The sequence below is a fragment of the Ambystoma mexicanum genome, chromosome 2p (genome assembly GCF_040938575.1).
Source record: "Ambystoma mexicanum isolate Mex_15411 chromosome 2p, UKY_AmexF1_1, whole genome shotgun sequence".
In the NCBI taxonomy this organism is placed as follows: Eukaryota; Metazoa; Chordata; class Amphibia; order Caudata; family Ambystomatidae; genus Ambystoma; species Ambystoma mexicanum.
The window spans coordinates 1397630961-1397651291 of NC_090923.1; positions in this window are offsets into that span (position 1 = coordinate 1397630961).

A 20331-nucleotide genomic window follows, 5' to 3' on the forward strand; every position below is an offset into this window, starting at 1 on the left:
ACCTAAGCATAGCCATACTGTTCACCAATACATCCTACAACTCCCCACATTTGTAAATCACATGGGACAAAAACAATGGTCAAAACTCAGAATTGAGCGAATAGACACAAGAAAAGATTCAGTGATTCTCAATCGAACAAGCACACTGCGACTTTTGCAAGTGGCCCCATCATTAAAATGGATCAACACGGGCCACATAAAATTTGTCGAATTCATCAATGAAAACATAATGGACAAAATCCTGGTTGAATTTACCTCCCAGGCAATTACAGAAAGAATCCTGGATGCGACCCCACAACTGCTGAAACTAGGCTTTTCCTGCATACTGACAACTTCTTCCAATGGATACAAAACTCGAGGAGTTGGAGAGATTAAACAAGAAATAAACTCCATTCTAACTGATGAAGTAACTCCACACCAAAGTCATACAATCAACATGAAACAATTGACAAACAACTCTAGAATGACTCAGAAAGGATTAGTTTGTCCTTGAACAGTATCCAAACACTTCATTTGGTGAGACTTAGAAAGGGCAAACTCCTCATTGAATTCAACAAGGAATCCACAAAGATAACCATTAACACCACATCAAAATAAAGTTCTCTCACTTTGCTCCTGGAACACCAGAGGTTCTCACCACTTACTTCATAACAACACATATAATCTCTGGAAACATCACTTTATATGCCTCCAGGAAACATGGATATCTTCCCTACCTGGATGTGATGACTACATCACAGCGATGAATCCTGCCATACTACGAGATAAAGGGCGACCATCATCGGGTGAACTTACCTTGATCAACCAAAAATCTAAATCCGTGGACACACCTCACGATATGTGAATATTTCATAGAGCCATATTCACCCCAAGACGACCACTCACTAACGCAACAGGAACAGATCCTGGGGATACTAAATCTTTATTGGAATCCCCCAGCGATTCAAACTGAAGAATTAATCGACACCATATTTTCAACTATCGATAAAATAATACACACCTATCAAAACATTCAACTAATAATTTGGGACCTAAATATTCACCTAAATGACAAAAATGGAAACATGACACCAAAAGACAAACTATCATCACAGGCGAAAATTTGGAACAAGGAAATGAAGATCAGAAACCTAATGACCTACATTTGCCCAAAACAAAAGACCAAGGAACAAAACCCACATTGTACTGTGGGAAGTCAGTTGCTACACTTGACTATATATTCATATCTCAAACACTAACAAACAAAATAATCATGACTGGAAATGTACAATCGAAGAATAGCGACCACCATATCATCAGTGTGGCCTGGGAAGCTCCTTGCCCATCTAGAAAGAAAGCACTACCGAAAAACATGCAAATCAACAGTGCTGTGCCCAGACATCGCATTAATGGAAATCAAATCAACCAACTAGTGGACTCATACCTGGGGTCAACTCGCCCTGTATTGAATCAAATAAATTACGAATGGATGCTAAGACCTTTTTTGCAAAACATTAATAAGAACCAAGTCTTCAGGAAAATTCATAGTCACTCATTTAACCCTTTCATGGCTGAGAAAAAAGGGACTATGGAAAGAACAGGAACAAATAAAAAAATCAAACCAGCCAAACAGAATATTTTTGATCAAAAAGGCGAAGCAAAAACATAGAAACTGGGCAAAAAGTGCAAAATCTCAGATTCTTCAAAATGACGCAGAATGCATCCTTAAAATGATGAAGACGCATAACACAAGAGGTTTATGGAATCTCTTAAATCCTCAGTTTGACGCCCAAGACAAATTGGTACAGGTCATCTCAGAAGACGTGTGGACAACCCATTTCGTCTCCATATACAAAGAAAAATCAACCGGCCATGAGACAAGAATTCAACACCAAGAAGAAACCACATGGACGACATAGGACCAAGAAACTATTCTGAAAACAATAAGGAAACTAAACACATCAAGATCACCCCGGCCTGATGGTCTCTGCAATGCCATCATAAAGAGGAACCCTGCTGAATGGGCTAAGCTCTGCGCCCATGTATTTGCTAACATAGCGGAGTGCAAACAAATTCCTATCTCATGGAGGGATGCCACATTGATTCCAATTTACAAAAACAGAGACCGGAAAACACCCACGAATTATAGACCAATTTCCTTATTGGACCCAATTGGTAAAATATTTGCTACTCTATTACTACACAACTTGACTACCTGGATAAAAAACAACAAGAGATTTGACAGTAGACAAACTGGTTTCACTAAAAACACAAGATCAAATGTCAACCTGATGATACTGAATCTGTTAAAACATGAGTCTTTCACCAACAAATTTCCCATTTACGCAGCCTTTATCGACCTTCACTTGGCATTTGACTTGGTTAACAGGCAGAAATGATGGCAAAAACTGAGATCTTGGAACTGCCCATCAGAAATCCTGGAGCCTATTAAACAACTATACAGCAATACAACCATCAAGATCAGACAATAACAAGATGGAGCGCTGTCCGCCCCCTTTGCCACTATGAACGGTTTAAAACAGGGCTTCCCCCTGGAAGCCACTTTATTTAACCTGTATACCTCAGATATCCCAGACGAACGGCTCCAAACAGCAAACCCACACAAACTTAACGCAACACTGATTCCACATCTGATTTATGCTGACGACATCGTGATTCTTGATAAAACCCCAGTGGGTTTACAAAGAAGGCTAAAAAAACTGGAAAATTATAAGAAGCTAAACGATCTAGAAATCAACACGAATAAAACCAAAATCATGCCCTTGACAACCATCCAAAAAACCAAAACAAAAGTAGCTAAGTTCTATATGGATGTCAAAAAGCTTGATCAGCAAAATACAATCAAATACCTGGGAATGCTTTTGAATCAGTCAGAGATAGAGAAAGAATGAACGGTGCAGCTGGAAATAAAAACTTCCTCTCTAGCTCGTCAAGGCTCAGTGATACATCACAAATTTGGGAAATATTCCATGAAACCCATCATATTATTCTATCGGCAGAAGGTGATTGCAATTATCACTTATGGAAGTGAAACTATGATCAATCTAGACCAAACCATATTGGAGTCACTAGAAGGGATTTTCTGGCGAAAAATCCTAGGGTTCCCCAAATCATTTCCCACTGTAAGAATCCATCACGAGCTAGCTACACAGTCACTGAAATCTATAGTGACATGGAAGCGACTTGACTTCTACAGGAAAATGGCAAACGAAGATGACATTCCTGCTTTTGACATTCTTCGTGATAGACAGAACTCAATTGCCGACAGAGCGCTTAAAACATGGAAACTTGCGGTAGAGGAACAAATGTTAGAAAATGAGATAACCTTGGAAAGGCTCATCAACCATCCAAAACTAGCAAAGAATCGACTACAACAGAACGATTGGATCTACACCATTGCGGCAAAAACCAAATACCGAATGAATCTCCACTGTGATCTGGATATCCGACCAATCAATCAATTACCATCATACTTGTCGTTATTTCCTAATCGCCACATTAGAGACCTATTTTGTGATGTTATCATTCATGGCCTGGGTGTTAGTCTTAGCAGTGCACAGTGGTGGCGCGAGGTATGGTTGATTAGCTTACCATAACTGGCGACTTTCAGGGGTTTTTAGATTTTACTTGTAACCATAACGTACTTTAACAACATTTTTTTACCGAATTTCATTGGTTTTTATTAGTGCAACTTAACCATAACGTCCCTTTAGCAAAGTCTTTTTTACTGAATACATATACCTTTAACATTTAACATTTAACATATATATATATATATAAAACGCAAAGGAGTAGTCTACTTACGTTTACATAAAATCCCAAACAAACTCTGTGATGGGATGCGCAATGAAGTTAGAAGTACTGGAAGCAACACCATTACCACTCACCTTTCGACACATAATTTTGTAAGTGGCACAGGTCGAAAGGTGTGAAGATATGTGTATTGGGAGGGTGTAACCATGTATTATTTTACAAACATTTCTGTGCAACAAACACTTTCAGTGCACCTTACCTCCTTTTTCCTCTTTTAAGAAGATACTAATCATTCTGAACTAATGTTGGTTAATAGGGCATCTGGGTGACAGAAATTGGCCTGACGGCACTAAAGCATATGAGATAGGCCTGACCCTCCCGTAGCCAAAGCAAGTGGTATGCAGTACTCTTCTCCATAACGTTCCTTGGCAGCTTAAACAAATGCATCCATATGGATGTATGTGCCGTGATGTAACAAGACAAAAGAACACATTACGACCTGCAACGTAGCATGCCACATTGTGAAAACAGAGAGTACATTTGTAAAAAAAAAACACTAACATTTAAGAATGAGTACAGTAGTTTTATTTCACAATAAACTGAGCGAAATCATCGCCCTATGCAATTAGTAAGTTATGTTTCACAATGAACTGTGCGAAATGATTGCCCTATTCACATTTCCATAGAAGTAGTAAGATTGACTCTTTGGTCGACAATGAAAATGTTAATGTCCACGTTGTTTTTTTTCACACACAGAAAGTAAGCGTTGACGCCACAGTAGTCGTTTTCCTCCCACATTGATGTGCAAGACGACGTCAACCGCAGTGATCTACACCACCAGAAAGGATGGAATGTTACTCCTTATGGCGACAGCAGCGTAAGGACACAGAGGTCCGACACAGTCACCCCAGTGAATTATAACGCACAGACAACCGGTGATGAACAATTGCATTTGACGGTTAAAAAATCTGTCACTCGCCAGCAGTAATCTGTGACAATCACAATAGGGAAGGAAGTATCTGAGGGGGAAAGGGGAAATAAAACATCTATCAATACGCAACCTTTGGATAAACCAAAGTTGTAATACATAACATTTTCAGTAAAATATTAATTCAGTAGGAGGAAATGCAGTGGGACCCTATGGACGGGGACAATGTAAAATGTCCATAATGGGAAAAAAACATCGAACGGCACATAAAATGTTTGTTTGGAAGTAGCTGAGCGGAGAAAGGGGAAATAAAACGTGTATCAATACGCAACCTCTGCACAAAACAAAGTTGTAACACATACTTTTTTAACTAAATATTAATTTAATTTGGGGAAATGTAGTGGCACCCTACAAACGGCGACAATGTGCAATGTCCATAATGGGGAACAAAAATGCAACGGCACATAAACCTTGTAATTCATTAGGAACATTTTTTTTCCCAAAGTAAAAATTTAATGTCAATTTGGTATATAGGCGGGAAAAATACACTTACATGATGTGGACCGCCTCCATTGCGTTCGCTGCATTCAGACAGTGGAAGAGTGCCATTTCGGGAACTAATATTTCATGGTCGGTGCAAACTTTTTTGAAGCATAACCTTATCAAACAATATGTTTTTCTAACTGTTACTCCCTGCATTCTTTCTGCTCTTTCCCTGTACCTCAAGGTTAAAAAACAACTGACCCTTATGGGTGTCGACAAATATGCGGCTGTACTGAGCTCGTATTGAAAACAGAAAATGAAGTGGCCTTCACTTTGAATGCAAATACATTCTCATTTTGTAACAATATATCAGCGGCTATTCATGAGAACCGCTACTCCCGTACACGTGCGGAAGTGCGGTGTGTAGGAAATAGTGCAGGTGGCTGCCTTAGATTTCAAACAGTAGGACGCCAGCCTGACTGCAGTAATGTTGTTTATGTATTGTAAAATGGACGCAGTAAGTTCATTTCGGACGAGTAGCAAGTTTCACTGTACCATATGACAGCGCTAACAAGAATACTTCAATGTTTGACTTTCTACTACCACGTCTCATTAACGCTCACCTTTGAAAACAGTGTTCCATAAGTGTAACAAGTGCATTGGTGTCTTCTTCGTTTAGGTATGTTAGCGGCGATATCCGTGTTCAACAGAAAACGAAGTAAACATGGCGGACGTATCGAAACATTAAGACGCACTTTACGCTGTGCCACAACCAATCGGTGAAAGCGCAACATGGTCGCGGGCAGCACGCCAGGGAATAGCCAATTGCAATCTTCTCCACGGAGCGAACAGGGAAGTGTGACCGCAGAGCGGACACAAATATCACACATTTTTAGAGACATACTTTTTGATTGTTTTTAAGGGAACTACTGGATGGGTTGTCACAAAATTTACAAAAGCACGCTTTCGCGACCAGGTTCCTGCCACTGCCGCAAATTTGGTGCAAATCCGTCCAGCGGTTTGGCCTGTAGCCGTGCGCAAAGTTTTTCCCCATTCAGTCTATGGGAAAAAAAGATGTTTTGGGACCCTCCCTATAACTCTGCCCCCCCCCCTCCCGGACCAAACATCTCCAAACTTTGCAAAGAGATTCGGAGTGGGCCATATACTTTTTCTGCAAAGTTTGGTGAGAATTCGTCCAAGTGGAGCCGAGTTATAAGCCGCCCAAAAAGTGCTCTTCCTATGGAAACAGCTACTTAACCATAACTACACAGCCACTAGCGTGGCTGTGTAATATATATATATATATATATATATATATATATATATATATATATATATATATATATATATATATATATATGTGTGTGTGTGTTTGAGTAGGGTATTTGGGGTTGGTGGGTGGCAAAGTGAGATGGTCGGGCGGGTTAGATGGGCATTGGGAGGAGAACCCCCCACCACCATTAAAAAATAAAATTGCCAAAAACGGCTGTGAAACCTTGACCATACATGGTGGTGGAAGGGAGGATAGCTTTAACCCTTTTGTGGATAGGGCCTGTGTTCCAGTGGAGAGGCAAGGGCAGTATAAAATACTGGATCCCCTTTTACCTGTTTGTAAGTCATCCTGATGTAGTGGTTGGTGAAGGGCATTGGTGACAGGCAAACAGGAGGCAGCCTCCGCCTCGGCCCTTCAGCTGCTGACGGGGCAGACGCTGCCCTGTGTTCTGGACTCTGGCTGCCCTGGGGCATGTGTTCCTACCCTGTACAGTGTTCCAATCACAAGAAGAGAAGGGCGGAAGTGCAGGGTGGAGAGGCAGAAATAGGGAGAGAGGGGGTGAGGCAGAGCTGGAGCGGAAACGTCAGAGGTTAACCCCACGCATTGCATTTTGAAAGATTTAAATGGAACACGTTAAACTCATACCTGCCTACATTTGAAAATCAAAATTCCTGACATGTATGCCCCGCCCACAGTCACACAAAACTCTGCCCATTTTCACATGACTCCGCCCACATGTCAACAATGTAAACTCTGTTGTAATGTGATGTGAGGTCAGAAATGTGCAGTTCAAATTGAAATATGCACATTTCATTAAATTGCCTTTTCACAACCACCCGCATTGCATAGGACAAAAGGCATTCGGCTTGCATAAAATCAACACGTTAAAATGTGCACATGTAAATTCCAAGAACCAATACAAAGTTTTTCCCTGAATTTTATAGTACCGAAATTGAACATTTCACCGTAGTTGTTTTTCATCAGGTTATTTAGTGCAGTGGTGAAATGTCCAGCCTGCAGACCTGATGGCTGTGGTTCAATGGGGCTGAGTCCACCCTAACCTGGGCAAAAAGAACGAAAGCACAAGAAACGCGCGTTCGCATTGAAAGTCAGCAAAAAAGAATGAAAGGTGAAGCTAAATAAATGCGCGTTATTTTGCTTCACCTGGATTCTTTTTGCCTTTTTGCTGGAAGCGTTACAGTCATTGCTGCAGAGACAAAGCCACACTCAGGCAGGGAGTCCGTGGCGGCGAAGTCCTGCAAGCATTAAAAAAAAAAAAGCAATCAGTGAAAGCTTTCCCCCATCAAAATTCCGGAGATTCCAGGGTCTTTCCCGGAGACCCGGAGAAATGGTGAAAATTCCTGAGTCTCCAGGAAAAATTCAGAGGTTAGGCAGGTATGGCTAGACTATGTGTGGGCGTGGAACAGAAAAAAGGTATTTTTAGGCGGTACTCATGAAAGAGGGGCTAGTGTTTGCCATGGTGGGTGCAACCCTATTCAAGCTGATAGGTTAATGGGAGAGCCAGTTGTGTTTCCAACTGGACTGAGTCTGCTGCCCACTATATCCATCTATGTTTAAGCAATAGTGTACTGTCCCCTTTCTATGCCCATCTGTCTCAGGACACAAGGACAGGCATTTCACCTGTCCCCTTTTTACTCCTGCTGTGGGTGCAGCCCACCATGCAAACCTAGAGGCGGGGTTACCGCCTAAGGTTCAGTTCACAGATATTAAAGAGGGTTGACCCATGCCTCCTGTGTTTTATTTACTGTGCAGCTTCATTACTGCTTGTTTAATTGCACCCGCTTCTGCGGATTTAATATCGGCGACGAGGATGGGATAGAAAACACAGTCAGTCACATATCTGACAATTGTTTGAAGGCGAATTTGGCAGTCGGCCACATTAAAAGACTGATCTGGTTAGAATAGAGCAAGCATCTGTCAGGCTGATCCTTTCACGAGATCAGTGGTTGCACAGTCATCCATATGTTGGGCTTGTGCCTTTAAAAGGCTGGCGTCACAGGACTGCCATCAAATACCATATTGAGACTGTGTTTCTTTGCACTTGATGAGGAACAGGCAGAGGCTCACTGGCCTCTGGGACGCTTGTGGCGCAGGACTTTTGAAGAGCTGATAGGGCTGGGTTGGGGCGAGTGCTGCAATGAACCACTGTCGCAGAGGCTGGAGGCGACTGGTGATGTGCCCTTCTGGTGCAAGTGAATAGCATTAGACAAATGAATGTGAAGTGCCTTGTCTGGATGCTGTGACCCCTGAATATCTGTGGGTGCAAAGAGTGGGAGTTTGTTAGTTGGGCTAGCGACTCGTGAAGATGCCATGACTGTTCAAGCCATCTGCTAGTGTATTAAACGGACTGCGGTAGCAGCCGTGTAGTTATGGTTAAGTTGCTCAACTCATTGACAATATCTATGCATTTGTATTCATAAGTTGTTCTTGCTTTTTCTGTCCTAAAATTGACTTTGAACCCAGCGATTTTTAAAGTCCTTAAGGGCATGATTTGCTTCCAAAAACTGCTCATCCGATGGGCTGACCTTTTTTTTCGTCTCCTGAGGCTTTGTGGATGGAGTTTCACGCGCTTATGCGGTTGCTGGATAGTTTCCCCTGCATATTATCCTCCCTGGGGCACTGCAAACCCCCGATCAAGTATGCCACTTTGTTGGGTGCGCATACAAAGCTCCCTGTAATCTTGTAATCCTGCCCTGTGTGGGATCTTGATTGTATCTGAACTTTAAATATGTGGGCAGGTCATTGTCTGTGCTATGTGAACGCAGTGTCCTTCTTAATATTACTTTGAGATTGCTGGTTCTCCAAAAGCAAGGAGGGGCCCTTTCGGGAAACCACAATCGATCATCTTGTTGCAAAATGGGTTGTAGTTCCTGAGCAATCGTGTGGAGGGTTTACAGCTCTGAATTGTATGTAACGACTAGTGGCACACGATTTTAGGAGGTTGCTGTGTTGCCCTGTGGATATGGCTGTCCACAATCCTGCAGCTTTATCCCTAGATTATGAAGTCTGAACTCAAAGCTTTTTATATTACCATTGGTTGACACAGTAAAAGCAAACTGAAATATTATATATATATATATATATATATATATATATATATATATATATATATATATATATATATATATATATATATATATATTGAGTGAAAAAACGTTTCACTGGTAAGACTAACACCCAGGCCATCAAAGATGACATCATAAATGTCACTGATGACATCACATATCTGGGCCACTTGTTTTTTGTTCAGTGACATATCTAGGCCAGGTATTTTTGTTCACTGACAGTCAGAATATGAAAATTCAAAAAGTTCTATATATAGACGTTAACCTAGTATGTTCTTAAAGTACTTTTGTTAGGGTTTTCGTCTCAGCTCATGGTGCACATTTATGGGGCAATAAGCAGGCCTCAAAGGCAGAATTCATTTGTATACATGATGATTGACATTAATGTTATTGACATTTTCTGGTGATGGTGTTTCTTTCTTCCTTGCTTTAGTTTCCCTGTTTGTGCCTCTGATTTGTATGCATTGTGGGTCTTCATACGTATTGTTTGTACTAACACAAGTGTGTAGTAAGTTTTGAATTGCTAGCTATTTATTCCATGTTTAACGTTACTCAAAACTATGATAAGGTAGCATTCGTTATTTTACTATCCAAAATTAGCAGATTAAAAATATTGTACTTCTATGGTGCATGCTGCAGCCATTGCCTGTGTGTATGTATGTTTAGGTGTCTGTATTAACAACAACACTCCTGTGTGATGTTTTGTTTAGAGGAGTACATTCTTTAATACATTAAGTAATTTTAATACATTAAGTAGTTCATGATAGGTCTGTCAATCTGGAAAAGTGAATACCCTTCATTTGAATGACGTAACTTGATGGCCGAAGGCCAACCGTTTTATGCACCGAATTATAGAAATACAGACTGCTATGCTTGACCAACAAGCGGCCATTTTAAACGTAGCAAGAATCGCCATTTTGCTTGTTAACCATTGCTCATTGCTTTCTGTCTAAACTGCTTTGCAGCTTGCAATTCTTGCAAATTCTGCTTACTCTGCTCAACTGTTAACATTGTTGTCTGAATATGAAAGGGCAAGGTCGCGGGACTGAGGAGTTCGTTGAAACTCCTCATGAGTAGCCCACAAAGGAATGCCCACGCTCCCTCTCTGTAGCCTTGAGGGAGAGCTGCAGGGCATTTAATCATTTCACAGCTGCCAGCCAGTCTCGTACTGTGGTAGAATATGTTAGAATAAAGCAGCTAAAGGCTTGAATTATGCTTTTCTTATGGCCCCCTTCGCAAAACCCTTTACAGCGTGTCGGCTCCCAGGACACGAATAGTACCTCATAGATAGCAAAGCTTGGAATGTGGCTCTTCCCCCGTGTGCAGCTTGCTTCCAAGAACAGAACCTCCGTGTTCTGTTCAACAACTAGAAGATGCCTCCGCACTTTCTAATTGCACATTGTTACTACAATAGACATTGAAAGTGTCATAATTGTCATACCCGACGGAAATGTCCATCGTCATCCCGAGTTCAAAGAAACTTAATAAAGGGGGGTGTTAAACATGACACAGCTGATTGTATGATATGCATTTTGTATATATGTAACTGATGTACGTAATTCGCTCTCTTGCATCCCTCGAGGTCTAGAAAACTCACGTCGCGAGGCGTGAGACCACAGTTGGCCAATTGGGACTATTTTTGCTTGCAATAAACCCTAGCATTGGGAATTTGAACCTTGTGTCTGGCGCATCCTTTCGTGTATGGTTATTGCCTTGTTTCCATATCGCGAGGGACCCCTAGGGGCCCCTTTCAGGTCTCCCGATCACCCCTGACATCGGTTCAATGTCATATTTCCGCATTTTAAAGCCTGACTGCAAAAAAGACAATTTATTTTGGCCGTTTTTGTGTTGGCTTTAAAATGCGAAAATATTACATCCTGCCCTCTCTTTCCCCACCCTCTCCCACTCATTGTTCATTAATCGGGGGTGTTTAAACCCGCTGAACCGCTCATTTTAACACCCACCCCCCTTCCAGTCTCTAAACCTGCATCCTCCCCCACACACACATACAGTTCAAAACTCACCTCTCACTCCGAAGACGAGTACGCTGGGGCTCACAGAGCCTTCAGCTCCTGCACGTACTCATGTGTGGCGGGGCATGACAGTTTGATTTAGAAAGACTACTCTGTGCGGTCACGGATAGATCTTTCTAAATTTGTCTTTTTTTCTTTTTGGAAAAAGGAAAAAGGTCTTTTGACCTATTACCCTGACATCGTGTTACCAACATTATAAACACAACCCTTTGTAGGGACTTATAATCAGAATTAATGTAATATGTAATATCGCCAGTGATGTAATCAATGACATTTGTGATGTCATCCTTGATGTCCTGTGTGTTAGTCATAGTAGTGCATGCTGGTGACGCAAGTTATGGTTGCTTAAATTACCATAAATGTCAAATTCCTGGGTTTTTTAGTTTTACTTGTAACCATAACATCCCTTTAACCAAGTATTTTAACTAAATTGCATAGGTTTTTATTAGTGCAACGTAACCATAACTTTCCTTTAACAAAATATTTTCTGTGAATTTCATAGGTTTTTATGAGTGAAAATGTTTCATGATGTTGCATCACTGCATATACTTTATTGCATCACTGCATATACGTTATTAATAATTCCTCTTGTAACATATATGAGAGAATTGTAAACCTCCTTTAATAAACATATTTTTTGTGCATGCTGTGGATGTAAGTCATGCTTGAATTGCCTAGGGCATGAGGCTCAACCATGACCACAACCCCACCAAACCACCCCTATTGTCCACTGAACCTACCCTGCATCCTAGTTCAGTGTCCACTATACCCTCAAAATGTGACCAATGGCCAGTGCTCATGGTTTGCAGCCATGGCCAGTCTCCATAATCCATGGGACATGGGCTTCAGCCATGCCGCATTCCCCAATAAGCAAATAAGAGTAGACATTATTCCTTGCCGAGGGCCAGGTCCACTGCCCAGGCAGCAATGCTATATCACTCATTTTTGTATTTGCATTTTGGACACTTTCAAAAATTAAAACACGGGACAGATCTGCAAAAGCATGCGTTCAGGTCCTTGATGATGCTCCGCACGCAAGTTTGCTGCTATCTCGTCCAGCACTTCGGGCTGCAGCTGCAAGCAGAATTGGTTTCCCCCATTTAAACCTAGGGTTTCGGCCCCAATAAGTAAATCAGAGTAGGCAGTTGTCCTTGCCGAGTGCCAGGCCCACGGTCCATGCACCAAAGTTATATCACAATTTTTTGTACTTACATTTTGACACTTTGGAAAAATAAAACACAAGACAGATTTCGAAAAACATGCTTTCAGGTCCTTGCTGATGCCCCTCGTGCAGGTTTGTTGGAATCCATACCAGCACTTCAGGCTGTTGCAGCAAGAAGAATATTTTTTCCCAGTCAAGCCTAGGGCTTTGGCCATGCCACACGCCCCAATAAGCTAATCAGAGTACACTTTTGTCCTTGCTCATCGCCAGGCCCATTGCCCAGGCACCAAAGTTATATCATCATTTTTTGTACTTAGATTTTGACACTTTAGACAAAATAAAACACAGGACTTATTTGCAAAACCATGCTTTGAGGACCTTGCTGATGCTCCCTGCAAATGTTTGCTGCAATCCTGTCCAGTACTTCGGGCTGTAGCCACAAGAAGAATTTTTTTCCCAATTCAAACCTATCCCGATTTCGAAAAACTGTACCACATAGCCGGTCTCTGGTGGACATGCCCACTTTAACCCCATTGTCGGCTCCTGGTGGTCATGACCAGTAGCCAGATTGTCCGGGTCATGGCCTTTGGCCGTGACCTGGATAATCACTGAAGGTAAATAACTATTTTTTGTACCTACATTAGGACACTTTTCAAAAAATAAAACACAGACACATTTGCAAAACCATGCTTTCGGGTTCTTGCCAAAGCTCCCTGCACGAGTTTGCTGCAAATCCATCCACGTTTTATTTTTTTAAAAGTGTCAAAATGTATGTAAAAAAATAGTCATATAACTTAGCCAACCGCTTCACAAAATCCATTCAGACTTTGCACAAACATTCAAGGTTGGGTCTATAATCTTTCTGAAAACGTTTGTGCAGATTCGTCAAACAGCAACAAAGTTATAAGCCATCTAAAATTGTTGAGACCCCCCACTAATTTTGCCCCCTCTTGACAAAATCCCACCAAACCCTGCAAAAACATTAAAATCTGGGTTTAAAATATTTTTGCAAACCTTTGGGCAGATTCATCAAACAGTGCCAAATGTATAAGCCTTTCAAATATTTTGGGCCCCCCTCTAATTTTGCCCCCTTTTGGTGAAACAGCACCAAACTTTGCAGAGCCCTTCAGGGGCAGGTCTAAAATGATATCGCAAAATGTCATGCAGTTTCATTGAGTGGCGCCACAGTTATAATCCATCCAAAAAACGCTTTTCACCGACCCAGTAACGCAGAAATATGCATGGATATCCTTGAAGTTTTGTGAAGTTCGTGAACATCCCAGCAATGTCCCTGAACATCTGAGATGTTTGCGGTCTTCATGCAAGAAGAAAACCCGATTTCTGGCTTTTTATGACATATCCCATCCCATTTCAAACAACAAAAGATCAGGGCAAACCCGCAACCACAATGACCCTAAAAAGTAGTTTAATGAGGATTTTCACAATGACAAAACATTACGTAATTGAAACAATTCAATGAAGTCCAGAGATCGGTAGGTACCAACACATTCCCGAAATGTAACATGCACTGTACCTAATAGTGGTAGTGACACATGGTACATAAACACAGTTGTGATGACTTTTAAACTGCACAGTACCCGATACAGAGAGCTGGCACTAATTGCGTTGGTGTTGAAACCTTTATGAAATCTCTTTCCAGTATTAACGTCTTGGGGTAGATTAATTATTTATCAAAAACTCTTTTATGTACCATATGTCACTACCACTATTTAGTACGGTGTATGTTAAATTTTGGGAATGTGTCGATATTTACTGATTTGTGGACTTCATTGAATTGTTTCAATGACATAATGTTTTGTCGTGAAAATCCTCATTGAACTACTTTTTAGGGTCATTGTGGTTACGGGTTCACCTTGATCTTTTGTTTTTTGAAATGTACAGTACCTGGGAAGATCAGGGAATAGCCAAGTGCCCCCTTTTTTGTACATATCCCATCCCATCCACATCACCCCTCACCTCCCCAGTGATTGTTTCATTTGTTTGACAAGTACAATGTTGTGTTTTTTAATATGTTTTTACTGCAATGTCTGCGGACTATGGGCGCTATTCGCAAATCCAACATGGCCTCCATTTCACACTTCTCTCTGATTGGTCCAGGGGGTGCCCGCTGACTCCGAATCAGCAGATAAGTCCGCAGAAAGGACCCAGATATCACTATTTTTTGTTGTCTACTTTTTGGCCATTTTAAAAAAATACAACTGGACGGATTTACACCAAATTTGCAAAAGCACGCTTTTGGAGCCAATCCGCTGCTCCTTGTGCACTTTTCGTGTAAATCCGTCCAACGGTTTGTGCTGTAGGCATGCGCAAAACATTTTTTCCATTGCGTCTAGGAGGAGTTCAAAAGACATAGGACCCCCCCCATTACTTTGCACCCCATGACGAAACCCTACCAAACTTCGCACAACCGTTCCGAGGGGGCCATATACTTTTTTTGCAAAGTGTGATGAGGATTAATCCATGGGGGGGAAAAGTTATAAGCCACCCAAAAAGTGTTGTTTCGATGAGTTAGCATCTTAACCATAACTACAGGGACGCTACCCTGATATATATATATATATATGGAAAAAACAAGGAAAGGTGCGCACTCCAGTTCCCTGCATAACCTTCCAGGCCACTGGTATTCTCCTCCCACCGGTTTCTGTGCCAATACACGTCATCAGGGAGGCTGTGTTAACTTGCAGCTCACCGCAGGTGCAGGTGATGATAATCTGCTGCAAGGGCTTCTGGTGGATGTAGTCATCAGGTTAGCAAGGAAAATGCTCACGCCCAATCCCACAGTGCAGAAAGGGGCGGAGTGTAGCCTCCAGTGAGGCACTCCAAAGCCGGGCATATATCACCCTGGTGCAGCACCCTGTCAGGTCTTGAAGATTCCACCCTTCAAGATCCTGCAAAAATGGAAAAAACAAGGAAAGGTGCACACGCCAGTTCCCTGCATAACCTCCCAGGCCACTGGTATTCCCCTCCGACCGGTTTCTGTGCCAATACACCAGGGTGATATATGCCCGGCTTTTTGAGCATCCAACGTAACCCCGCTCCCAAACCTCCCCTCTTGGCTCAATGCATGTCTCATATCAAGTATGCATATTAGTCAATACTCATTGCTCTTAACCGTGTTTTTACCCTGAACGGTCCCCTCAGGGCGGAGGTTCGACTTCCTCATATTAGGTAGATATTCGTCCTTCTTGCATCACCGGTTTTCTTTAGCAGGGTCTGTGTGTGTTATGCATCTCTCGCACACTCAGCTCCCTCATGGATTTGTAAAAAGGGAGTCGCTATCCCCATATGGGGTATATTCATCATGGGGTGTCCTCGGTTATCAGTGCCTTTGGTTGGAATTCTGAGTAAAATTGCCGAAAGGAGGGCTAGTAATCTAGTGGGTGACTACTGGCTGGTAGAGTGGAGGCATAGCGGGAAATGGCGAGATGATGTCCTAGTTCTTCAGATACCATGCGTTGCAGATGGAACCCAACACGTCTCGGTTGCTGTGCCACCCGGTGGATAATTGGGGGACCTTTGAGGGTACCCAGTCCTGTCACTTCAGGAATAATGCTTGAAATGTAGCATTAGCGAGCGGTTCTTGATGTAATGGTGGTGGCTTCTGCGCGTCTATGTGACGCGTGACCTCGATGAAGCCTAATCGTTTGGCTGTCTCGAAGCAAAGAAAACATCGACACAGTGTAGGCGTTCGAAGGACATGAAACAAAGCGGGAAGTTTAATGTCCCATGATGAAGAACTTGAAAAAATTGGCAGACACACAGGAGGGGTCAAGGGGTGCCAAATTCAAAAATACAGGCTATGGATGGGGACAGTCTTTGCTTCTTGTTGAACGGATGACATCTATAATATTTACGGTTGCCCCAGTGTCAATCATGAATTGAACATCTTGAAGCAGAATATGAAGTGTTATGTTTGCACATCAACCTCCTCAGTCATGAGGTGAACGTATTCGTCACATTGGTCCTGGATGTCAACTGTTCAAAAGCTACATTGGGCCTCATTACGACCCTGGCGCTAATGGTTTAACAGCGCCGTAAAGAGCGTCAGCGCCGTTAAACCATTAGCGCCTGATTACAAGGTCCCTTAGCGGGTTGGAGGCTTTAACGCCTGCTTTTTGCAGGCGTTAAAATCCAACCCGCTAAGGGACCTTGGAGCTAATTACGGCAATAGTAATTTACGGTGCCGTAATTAGCGCCTTCCCCATCCCCATTATGCCCTATGGGGCAAAATGGGAATGGGGAAGGGCAAATGGTGAATGGGGAATTACCGCCCCCGCCAACCTTGTGATGGGGGTGGTAATTCTGCCATCCACCATGCCAGAGACCGGCATGGACCATGGTGCAAATAGCACCATGGTCCAGCGCCTGGGTCGTAATGAGGCCCATTGTATCCTTCATCTTGGGACTCTTCAGTCACAAGGTGCTGTATCATGTGTGTTCGTTGATCTGGATCCTAGGAGCGTTGCGTTTGGAACGGACGCCCATCTCTGCAAACTGTTTGGAAATGTCCTTGTCGCCCACATTTGCTGCATTGTTGCATCAGTGCTGGACATGGGTTTCCATCTGGGAATGCTAACGCACATCTGTAGCAGAGGTGTGGCCTGCTGTCTACTGCAAGTCGTATGTTGAAGGCAGAACGTATGTGCATGCTATCTGTCGATCACATTTGAGCAGCTTGGAATGGATATCTGTTCCCTCGTGGTCTGGCGAGCAGCATTAGGCTTCAGCAACATCGCTGGTATTCTTTGAGCCTCCATGACAGCTCCATGTAAGTGTACCTGGTCATAAACTCTTGCTAAGTAGAGTATTTTTGACAGGCAGGAGGGGTTTCTTCAGTAGTTGTTTCCTGAACCTGGTCAAAGTACATCCTTCAACAATGCGTAGTCTGATCGACGCTTCTTCTGAAAAATTGTCAAATTGATGGTGTGCTACTAGGCCGAGGATATACTTGTTCATCGTGTCCTGAGCCCTCTGGCTACATTGGTTAAACATAAAACTCTCATAGTTACTGTTTCGTTGGGCTATACATTTTTGGTTGAGGGCTGCAACCAAAGTGGCATATGGCTGCTTGTCTACATCTTGGAGAGTCTTCATGACAGTCTTCACTTCTCGACCCAACGGGTTGGTAAATATAGCCACCATATCAGCAGCATCTTTATCTCCCACAAATTTAATAAAATCCTCCAAGTCTTCCACTCACTCTGACCACCTCGAGCCATGGTCAACTTAGGATGCCAAATCAATTGGCATTGATTTTCTCAAAAAGGATGCCCTATTTGTTTTTGGGTGAAGGTGGTTGTGCTGCCTGTTCAGCCTGCATGACAGGCAGATTTCTGTGTATCTGTGCGATATGTGCAGTCATTTCTGGATTGTAGGACGTCACATGATTCTTCATCCGCCTATTCTTGATTACAAAGTAAAAAAAGAAGAATTCAGAATACCGAGACCATGCGGATTGCGCTTTAGACTCTTATGAACCGGATTGCACCGTAGGTTCTAACAATGCGGATCCCAGTAGAGGTCCTTGGAAGACCGGGAGACTTCTGCACGGCAGAGAAAGAGCTGCTCAACAGTTTGTGGCATCAGGTCAGTGAACGAGATAGGAGGTTCGGATCTGGGCAGGAAGGACGATGTTGTTGGTCTAGGAGGCCATGGCGTGGATGGAGGACCGGATGCTGGGAAGATTGATTTTGGTGCTGCCCGATCAGCTGGATGGATTTCAGCACGGTGTGTATGGATGGATTTCAGCTCAGTGTGTATGGCTGAATTGCTCCCCCACCCACACAGCGCAGAGCTCCCTTTCCTTTTCGGATGAGCACATTGCCGCAGGAGGAATTAGCTACATGCTCGACCCCGTTGGATGCCGGCATGCTGGAGGGATGCCTGGATGAACAGCCGCTCACTCAGGTTCGTTTCCGCTTCGTGGTCAAGTTGTTGGGTTTCCACTTACCTTGTGTGTCAATGGTGGTAAGAAGGACACAGGAGACAACGTGACAACCTTCTCTCTTTATTTCTAACCTAACTGCCTTTCTCTTCCTCCTCAAAACCCTCCTTCCTACTTATTACGGTGTCCCTCAGAGGACACAACACTCACCAACAGCAGTCTCCCAAGTCTTCCTCCTTTTGACATGGTCCAAGATGCAGCATCCAAAGTGTTAAGACGGGACAAACGGTTGGATTGCCGTAACATTGTCAGAGCAGTAAGGGAGATTGAACCTGCCATTAAGTGGTCCACGCTACTTAACCTCGTAGGTGGAGATGTCCCCGACCTGTTTACTGCACTTCTGAACACAGGTGGAGATGATGACTACACAGCTTTGAAACTGCCCTTTCAGCAGACTTTCACCCTTAAATGAATCCTGTCTATCAAAGGTTCATGCTACGCCAAGCAACCCAAGAAACAGTCGAGTCCCTTGATGCTTTCCATTCAAGAGTGTGACCAAATCCTGCAAATTGGTTTACACAAATGTTGAGATCCGAGCACCACTGATCTAGGGCTGCGTGTTTGTAAAGCTGTGTTGCATCATACTCCATGAGTCATACATGTAGTTACAGAAGATACTTGAGATGCGAGAAACCACGATCTAGCTGACTCACGGGATACTTCCATGGACAGATCATTTGACCAGCCACCCATGAAATGTGCATGCACACAATGTGGATTAGGCTCCGGCCCTCCGCCACAGACAATTGCCACAACCTGTTCTCTGTGCTTCCCATCAACTACACCCAGGCTCGAGTTGAGACAGGGATACACAGCTCTCGCAACACATACTCCCACTGTAGTGGCAAAATGCACAACTTACATGAATGCTTTGTAAATTAATGCACATTTTGGAATTGTAACAAGTTGAATAACTTCCCATTTTGTGCAAATCCCGGCCAAGCATGGAAAGATGGAACACAACAGGATGCAGACTAAGGAGAACAGAAACACTGGTTGATGAAGACAATGAGGTAGACAGACCAGGCTCCAGAGAGGATGAGGTCTTCTTTATGTACCAAAACACACCAAGAGACGAGGAACAGAAACACAATACAACCACAATGTGAAGTACATATCGACAGCTTGCGAGTGTCGGCAGGGATCCATAGAGGTGGATTTGTGAATGTACTACCAATCTCAACATTCAGCCTCATCAGTTCACAGCCGTGCATGCAATAGACACATGTACATATCTTTGCGTACAGTAACAAGACCCTGAACCTGCCGAAAGGAGTTTTCACATCATGACATGTCTCATGGCGCACACAAAATAATGGGCTATCACTAATGGGAGGGTCCCACAAGGGGATTATATCGGGCATATATACAACACTATTAGCACAAAATAATCCTATTGAATGTGATGCCTCTAATACATTACTCAGAAGAGTCAAATATGAACTTAAATCACCAAGATACTGATATCAAAACATGTATTTCTTCATTATATATTTTATTCAATACCTTATTCAAATTCCATAAGAACGGTCTATATACATTATTCAATTTCTCTGAAACCATAAAATTCATATATACTCAATAGCTGGCGTACCAACTAATCCACATTTCCAACATAGCATTAAAATGTCAGAACACATATTAAAAA